The following is a 6,917-nucleotide window of genomic DNA, read 5'->3' as shown; positions in this document are numbered from 1 at the left end:
AAATGCATCACGGCTGTTTCCTTGATATTGAAGGTCTGCTAGACATCTTATAGCTCTTTTTTGGTGGAAAAGGACTCTTTTTAGATAGTTGTTGCATGTACTTCCTTAGACCACCAGACCATACTTGAGGTGTGACTCAACCAGGGCATGGTAGGCTGTTTTTGCCTTGTCCAGACCCCCAACCTGCTTCACTCGCCTGATGACATAAATGCCAGAGCGTAGCTTCTTGCAGAGTTGGTTAATGTGCTCTGTTTCCATTTCAGTTTTGAATCCATGATAATGCCAAGATATTTTGTACTATTTTGTGCTTCTATCCCAGGGATTAATACGTTTGTGTCTTTATTTTTAGTAAAGTACCGGTAGTTCATCTGAACAGTTTTCTTTTCATTTAGAGCCAATTTGTTTACTGTGCAATATTGTTTAGTCATGGTGAAGGTTATATTGACGTTTCGGTTTAATGTTTCTTTTGATTTGTAAGTTAGTGTGATGACAGTGTTTCTTGGGTATATTCTCGCAGTATCTTCTTTGGTTTTGTTTTGATAAATTCAACACTTAAATTCAGTTTTTTTATGCAAAACCTAATTTCTTCATCAAGTTGTCGAATATTAAGTAAAAATAGGGATTCCCTGTTTGTCTTAATACACAACATATATTTATATGTTGGATTGATGATTCCCACCCCACACGGCACAGGATATCATGACCAGTTCCCACATATCCTGCAGAGATCCTGGGATTTGAGAATGTCCCTATAGGATCACTCTAGGATATTTTAATACTTTTCTTATTAAATGGCGACCATACAAAGTAGTTACCAGTATTTTAAGCCAAGTATGAATGGAGATGAGTGTAGGATGAGTAGCGCGATCTTGTAGTCTTGTGGTAAGGCCGACATTCCTTAGACACAGCTGTTAATTAATAACCCATACAGATAAAGGCAACTAAGGGACCTACAGTTTATAGTGGAATCCGAACACCATTTTTTCCTTGGTATATACGAATTGGTATAGTTATCAGGATAGTACTGCAGATAGTCGCGTAGTACTCACTCGCGCGGACGTTAATCCACACCAGTGATTATCGCATCCACAGTGCATGCCTATAAATATCCACAATTTGTGACCTCCTAGTAGCTGGATTACAGGACTACGCCACCCATCCCGCACATATCCCACACAAACAAATGTATTTGGGGATTTCCTTGCGACTTTCTATAAATATTCTTGATAGGCTACATTAAAACATATTTTATAGTAAACTTTTCTGTTGCATACCAGCATACCATTTATATAATCTTAGTTGTCCTTCATCGATGCTTTGAATTTTTTTCCTCAAACAGATCCCTGCTGTTCAAAAAATCAAACATTGATCTATAGTTCTCAAAAACTCTATTGTTGCCTCACAACCATTGAAATCAGGGTCATCATTCTTTAGTAAAAACCCTAGAGCGTCCGCCACGCTTGAACTTAAAGTCTATGCAGCAAGTTTTACATTCATTTTCTTATTTCTATAAAATATGTTTGTCGGACAGTTTATTGGCTAAACTAAGACCCTCCTCATTTTGTAGAGAATTGAGTCTTTGTAGAACCCTCTAATAGAGAATAAAAGTCTTTCAAACACTAATAAGAGCACTAGCTGAGAGATTGTCAGAAAAATGGGTTAAGCCTTACAGCCTAGTAGTTAATTGGATCAGAACGAGACTGACTTGCTCGGGCAACAAGTATGTGCCTGAGAAGATCTCGAAAAAAATGGAGATCTGCTCGAGAATTCGAAGATGGAGCAGGCATCCAACATATTTATTGAAAGAATCAAAATTTTTTGTAATATATGTAAATTTAGATTTATTTGTCTTGTAACTATCTATATTAAATTTCTGTGTAACTTACTATAATAAAAGTCGCAGATTCAATGGTACTGTACCCTTATCTGCTAAAGTATTCCTAGCTAGTTTTAGCATGAGGCAAGCGTCTAACATTATTGTAACCTCATGATATATATTCTATACTATTGTGGTTTACATTGAAAAAGGACGTGCTGGTAATTCCCATCCAAGCTTTTTCATTCCTGTTATGTTTGAACTTGTCCCATCAATAAATGTAACATTATGGACTCGAATACCAACTTCAAATAACTTTAATACACACGTCTTAACTAGTTTAGTTTAGGTAAGACTTCAGAGCTTATCTTGTCTATGAAGAAGTAACCAACAGCAACAGCACATTAAAAATTATTACCTCTTAATGCTACTATGATTTCGAACTAGTGGTGGGAATCACCGAATGAAAATAACCGAATCAATCGGTTATTGCTGCTGAATAGACTAATTCAACTAAAAATAACCGATTGACGCAAAAAATAACTGATTGATTATTCGGCCATGGAAACCATTCGGTTATCCCATCACTATTTCGAACACTAATGATTCTGTAGCCAGTCTCAGAATCGCCCCCCCCCCAAATTGAATTCATTGCCCAAGTTATAATATATTCAAAATTCTTAGCGACATGGTGATCGTATATGATTTGCTTTTGAATGCTTTTTGCATCAAATACAAGGTTAACATTTTTTAAACATGTAGAAGAGCTGACATTTTGTCAAATATTTAATCACTTCTTATTACTTTAATCTTACGTCATATTTACCACTAGCGCAGCATGTGGGGTCTCATGCTGGATCCCATACATGCTGCCTTCAATCAAGGCCTCACTAGAAAAATTCGCCAAGCGGCAACTCCGATACACTGCTGTATTAGCTCGGAGTCTTACGGCCTGCGCACAATTCAGTTAGTTTTATATCGTTTTTACAAGAAACACACAAGAAAAAACAAATCACAAGAAACAAATTGTTGTAAACAAAACACGAACCTACAGTGACAGCAGCGACAGTGCACCGTACAGAACTAACGATGAAATTGAAATTGGTTTCTGCTGTTCAATAAGGAAGGATGAGAAATCTACAAGCACGGCACAAGGGAGTATGTTTGATCTATATGGCTTACCACATTTTACATTATAAAGAGTGCCACAAACTCCCTACTATAAGCATAGATAAAACATACTCCCTTGTTTAACTCAGGCCGCGGCCTGGTAGAATTGGCAACGTTGCAAGTGGTGTTGTATAGCGCCAGACGTCCTATAAGATAACGGATAGCGCTGGGTTCACAACGATATGGTAGGCATTCGGTTAAATATCGAGCTTGTTTTCTACCGGATGACAGACATCGACTTTTAGTATCGGCATCGGCTCTGGCTCACCGCACCGGCTGCCTCGGTGGAATAGTAAACTATTGCCTTAGTGCCTTCTGCTGCAGCTGCTCCTATAGCTCCTATGTCATGTCTGTCCCTGTCGTCAAACGTCATAATGTGGCCTTGACGATGGAAGGCCATAATTTTATTCACAATATTACAGTGAGAGTGAATGCAAATAAATAAGTAGGCTACAACATAATATCTGAACCTGGCATAAAATTAGCCAATGAAAATGTTTATTATCCAATTAAGGCTGATAACCAGCATGATGAATATATAAGTTATAAGAACTTAAATTACGGAGGAATTTTAAAATTAATATTCCAGTAACTTGCGCAATTAGCGCCAGATAAGTTAAATTACCACCCCCTTACTTTTAAAAGCGTTTAGATGACCTTTGCATATTCCCTCCATAATAATGCACTATGCACCATGAAACTGATCAAAAGGAACAATGTTGGAATAAATTAAATCAAATATTTTCCTCTCCTTTTAGGCTAGTGCTAGTAGTTTTTGTAATCTCTTGTCTTCTCTTTTCTGTCTGTCGGTGTTGGTTGGTTTGGTTTTTTTTAACAAAGTTTATTTACAATCTGTTTTACATTAAACAATCCTATACTCTAATACGAGCAAAGTTTGCTTGTATGTATGTATGTATGTATGTATGTATGTATGTATGTATGCTTGCACCAAGATATCGAAAACGGCTCCGACGATTTTCTTCAAATGTTGTATATAGTTTATTTCTGGCCTAAAAACGAGTTTACTGCAATTAGAACTGCCATCAAAAATCTAATTACGTAGAAAAATGAAATTGAAAATCACATTTTTTTAACATTAGTCTTATGGGTTGCTAGGTAACCATGTTGGTTGAATTGAATAACAAGGAAAAAGTAAACAAAAGACTTGTAGCTTGTAATTTGTCTATCCACAGTATACTAGCAAAACAAAATACAGTACAAAAGGAAAAACATCAGTTGTTACTATTGAGCAAAGATTATACTGAAGATTACTAGATTCTATAGTCAAGGGTAGCAGTGTGGAGTGTGGGATCTGTTTATGACGATTAGATTACGGTATCTGCAATCCTTAAATGCTATGGAAAGGGAGGAAAACAGGTCCACGACATAGGAAGTGGTGAAGGAAGTAGTAAAGGCGAGCAGTCTGGAGTGTGGGAACTGTTTATGACGAATAAATTAAGGTATCTGCAGTCCTAAAATGTAATGGGAGGGAGGAAAACTGGTCCATGACGTAGGAAATGGGGAAGGAAGTTGTAAGGCTAGCAGTGCAGAGTGTGGAAACCGTCTGTGGCATTTATGTATCTGCAATTTTAAAATAGTATAAAGAAGGAGGGCAAACAGGTCTACGACATAGGGAGTGGTGAAGGAAGTAGCAATGGTGAGCAGTCCGGAGTGTGGGAATTGTTAATAACGATTAAAACAAGTTATCTACAATCCTAAAATGCTATGGGAAGGGAGGGAATCAGGTCCGCGACGTAGGAAGTGGTGAAGGAAGTAGTAAAGGCGAGCAGTCTGGAGTGTGGAAACTGTTTAAGACGATTAGATTAAGGAATCTGCAATCCTAAAATCCTATGGGAAGGGATGGAAAGAGGTCCGCGACGTAGGAAGTGGTGAAGGAAGTAGTAAAGGCGAGCAGTCTGGAGTGTGAAAACTGTTTATGACGATTAGATTAAGGAGGATCGCGACGTAGGAAGTGGTGAAGGAAGTAGTAAAGGCGAGCAGTCTGGAGTGTGAAAACTGTTTATGACGATTAGATTAAGGAATCTACAATCCTAAAATGCAATGGGAATGGAGGGAAACAGGTCCGCGACGTAGGAAGTGGTGAAGGAAGTAGTAAAGGCGAGCAGTCTGGAGTGTGGAAACTGTTTAAGACGATTAGAATAAGGAATCTGCAATCCTAAAATCCTATGGGAAGGGATGGAAAGAGGTCCGCGACGTAGGAAGTGGTGAAGGAAGTAGTAAAGGCGAGCAGTCTGGAGTGTGAAAACTGTTTATGACGATTAGATTAAGGAATCTACAATCCTAAAATGCTATAAGAATGGAGGGAAACAGGTCCGCGACGTAGGAAGTGGTGAAGGAAGTAGTAAAGGCGAGCAGTCTGGAGTGTGGAAACTGTTTATGACGATTAGATTAAGGAATCTGCAATCCTAAAATGCTATGGGAAGGGAGGGAAACAGGTTCACGACGTAGGAAGTGGTGAAGGAAGTAGTAAATGTGAGCAGTCCGGAGTGTGGGAACTGTTAATAACGATTAGATCAAGTAATCTACAATCCTAAAATGCTATGGGACGGGAGGGAATCATGTCCGCGACGTAGGAAGTGGTGAAGGAAGTAGTAAAGGCGAGCAGTCTGGAGTGTGGAAACTGTTTATGACGATTAGATTAAAGAATCAACAATCCTAAAATCCTATGGGAAGGGATGGAAAGAGGTCTGCGACATAGGAAGTGGTGAAGGAAGTAGTAAAGGTGAGCAGTCCGGAGTGTGGGAAATGTTTATGACGATTAGATTAAGGTATCTACAATCCTAAAATGCTATGGGAATGGAGGGAAACAGGTCTGCGACGTAGGAAGAGGTGAAGGAAGTAGTAAAGGCAAGCAGCCCGGAGTGTTGGAACTGTTAATGACGATTAGGGCATCTGCAATCCTAAAATGCCATTGGAAGGGGGAGAAACAGGTCCGCGACGTAGGAAGTGGTGAAGGAAGTAGTAAAGGTGAGCAGTCTGGACCATGGGAACTGTTTATGGGAACTACATTAAGGTATCTACAATCCTAAAATGCTACGAGAAGGGAGGAGAGGAAAACAGGTCCATGACGTAGGAAATGGTGTAGGAAGTAGTAATGCTAGCAGTGCAGAGTGTGGGAACTGTCTGTGGCATTTATGTATCTGCAATTCTAAAATGGTATAGGGAAGGAGGGCAAACAGGTCCACGACGTAGGGAGTGGTGAAGTAAGTAGTGAAGGTTAGCAGTGTGGAGATTGGGAGTGGATTAATGTATCTGCAATACTTTTCAGAGTAAAGTAATAATTTTCCCCGAGCAAAGCTCGGTCCCCAGGTACTTAATAATTAAATACGATGACATTTTTACCAATAAAATAAAAATTGGAAAACATGAGTTAGCAGCTAAACTGGTTTGTTTACGTTTTGGTTGGTTGGTTGGCGCTATGGAAGCCAATCGATTTACGATATTCGATAGTAGTTGTTTTCATACTACGACGATCGATACTTAACCGTATGCCTACCATATCGTTGTGAACCCAGCGCTATCCTAAGATAACATGGCAGACAGGCGACACCAGCTCATTAATTTGCGTACCGTACTATTTCATTTCAATTTAAATTTATGAACATACATTTATTAAAAGATTTGAAAATAAAACACATAGAATTGAAAACAAAAACGAAATTTAAATTAAAAATCTATTTTTGTATATTTAAATTAATTTTGATATTTGCATAGCCCAGTAAACAAATATTATTAAAAAATACACAAATACCATTAGCTGCTTCCAAACATAACAGCTGTTACAACACCACTTGCGACGTTGCCACTTCGAGGGCCGCGGCCTGGTGTTAAAGGTGGCCGTGTATAAGCTATGCCAATATTCCATTATAAGGCACGAGACCGAAGGACCGAACGTTGATGGAGAATAATT

The sequence above is a fragment of the Macrosteles quadrilineatus genome, unplaced genomic scaffold (genome assembly GCF_028750875.1).
Source record: "Macrosteles quadrilineatus isolate MER2022 unplaced genomic scaffold, UCM_ALF_1.0 Scaffold_2__2_contigs__length_208266976, whole genome shotgun sequence".
Lineage (NCBI taxonomy): Eukaryota > Metazoa > Arthropoda > Insecta > Hemiptera > Cicadellidae > Macrosteles > Macrosteles quadrilineatus.
Note: the sequence above shows the minus strand (reverse complement) of the source record.